The sequence below is a fragment of the Pinus tabuliformis genome, chromosome 9 (assembly GCF_031772625.1).
Source record: "Pinus tabuliformis cultivar Carrire ecotype Pingquan chromosome 9, CPIR1, whole genome shotgun sequence".
Classification (NCBI taxonomy): Eukaryota; Viridiplantae; Streptophyta; class Pinopsida; order Pinales; family Pinaceae; genus Pinus; species Pinus tabuliformis.
Window position 1 is genome coordinate 812,828,185 of NC_142307.1, and position 2,603 is coordinate 812,830,787.

The following is a 2,603-nucleotide window of genomic DNA, read 5'->3' on the forward strand; positions in this document are numbered from 1 at the left end:
CTCCATGCAAAAAGATGACACTTTGGTTTCCTTCAAAACAAGACTTGAAAACTTAGAGAATATACATGGAATGACTCTTAGTTCTTGTATAGATCCATATTAACCACAAATATAGCAAGAGTCGAGAGGGATCAAATGGTTTGAGGTCAAAACCTCTTTTAGATGACAAAACTTCAGTAACATGTCTGTATCTCTGTAGATTTAATCCCTCTGGAAACTTGATTGATGTGTAATTAAGATACACACACCACTTGTAATTTTAATTGTTTAAGTTGCATTTTTGAATGTATAAAACTCACATTTTCCTATGAATAATTTCTAATTTATATGGTTATTCTAATTTTTATTTAGGATGACCTTAATTTGTATTGAGTAAGTATATATATATATATATATATATATATATATATATATATATATATTGGACATGTGTCAAATCCACATTTAGCACTGACATACTTACACATCTCCATCATATTGGGTTGTAGAATTAGCCTCTTTCCTCAATTATAAACGATAATATGCAAGGCTAAAGTACACTATGAAATTTTAATGTAGGAAAATAATTTGGAGTCTGTAGCAGAGACAAGACTTGGTGACACACTGGTTGAAATCTAGCTTTTTTGCATTGGTTTAATCTTCTATTCAGGGTGTAGTTCTTATTGGAAACCTAATCCTCTATGGGTTGGTGCGGAATATGAACAGCCGCCAGAGTCGAAGAGACCTTGGAATATGGAATCCAACAGTCTCTCTAATGTATTATAAATGTACATCTAAGTTCATAGGAAATGTAATTCACTATCCTATCATTTATGACTATTCACATCCCATGTGGGTTTAACATGGTATCGGAGTAGGCGATATCCTGCCTTACTCATATTTGAGCCACTTGTTTTGTGGCCTCTCTGTGCATGTCAGTTCTGCCATCAGTTCTACATTTCATGAACATTTTCTCATCTAAATTCTAGCTATGATCTCTACCCTGTAACTATCATTTTCTCTGCTCCTGCAAACCAATGGAAGTTATTTGGAAGAGCATTTCTAAGCGAGTGGGCATAGTCTCGAACTGCGTTTTGTGATTGTTGGTTACGAATTTCTCTAGATGTGTTGAGCATGTCTATCTCTATTGGCATTCTTGATGTGCAGTGGAATTGGTAATACCACTGCTCCCATACCACCATTGGCTCTGGTCCACTACCTCCTTGAAGAGATGCTCTTGGTGTTTGAAGTCCTGAGAAATGTGTTGCAACATGCAACAGTTACCGAACTCATAGAGATAATAGAGCTCAGGATTTATGTTTTCCTATCAAAGTAAGAAAAAATTATTCGTAGTCTCTAGAGGTATCTACAACTATTACATGCTCTAATGTTTTGCTAGTTCTTTTGTGGTATTCTTCTTTGATATTACTCAGGTCAGTCTCAGCACGAGTCACCACCACTCACATAAGGGCTTCTTCGTCCATCCCAAGTTTATCTATTTCCAACCTGAAAACCTTTGCAAAGTATCTTTCAGTAAAGCAAATGCATTTGATAACAATTCGTAGTGACTCTAGGAAGTCTTCTAGCTTCCCATTCTTCAAGTCCTTGTTGATATGATAACCATAGTCATCTTTGTAATAATTGAAAGTGGCATTCAACTGTGCCTTACTCCTTGTAGTTATTATGCGAATGAATTCCTCGTTATCGAAAGCCTTGTCCTTTATAGCTTCATGTAATTGCTTAGCTTCAGATTTTTCCAAGCACGTATCAACTTCTAGACCTTCATATTGGTAAGAACTTACAAGTTGAACTAGCAACTTGTGGAAGTCTCCATGAGTATGAGAAGCAACATCTTCTTCCAGAGATTTCTTGTAACGTATATGATATGCTTGTCTGACCGACCACAACTCAGTTGAAGATCGAGCACAAGAGATTTCCAGAAGTGACCTGTTCTTTGGACTCCACTTCTTTATCGATTCATGGGCTAAAAGGGCATCTCGTTCTGGGGGATCTAGTGACCAAAGGAGCAGAGCTCTCTCAAAATCTCGTGTGAGTTCTGATTGCAATCGCTTCAGGAAATCTTCCTCATACAACTGAGTGTACATTTTCTTGATTGCTCTACGTTGTGCTGTAGTTTTGTGTCCCAAAATTTCTATAATCAACTTCTCATTGTGCCCCTATAGTTGAATGCAAATTGTTGGTTCTATGGTGTGAAATTGCTGCAGTGTTGAACATTGGTCCTGAACTATGGTTCGTCGCTGACTTGTAAAGCCGACTTGGGAACACAATTGAAGCAGTCTTGCATTGTATGGTAACACAGTTTTGAAGACTGTATAAGGTGATTTGTTGGCTCTTTAACATCGGTGGTGTCGTTGGTTCATCATTGTGCGTTGGCAGGAAGGTATCCCATTTTTTGTGGTCGCATAAAACTCCAGTAGCCACACTCCAGGCCCGCAGAGTAGCCACATTGCCTTTTTTGTTGTCATTACTTGTGGTGTGCGTTAACACTCCTGGTTTATAAGTGTGTTGAAATTTTCTATGCATTGAATGGTGCAATCAAAACTGGTATATATGTGTTGAAGCTCCGTGAGAAGAGGGCGCAAGTTCGATTAACAGTGATGAGA

At 37.7% G+C, this 2,603-nt stretch overlaps 1 pseudogene; it reads right to left on the reverse strand.

Moving 5' to 3' along the window:
* Window positions 1–1,322: 1,322 nt before the first annotated feature.
* LOC149151283 (annexin Gh1-like) lies at window positions 1,323–2,284 on the reverse strand (annotated as a pseudogene).
* Window positions 2,285–2,603: the final 319 nt, after the last annotated feature.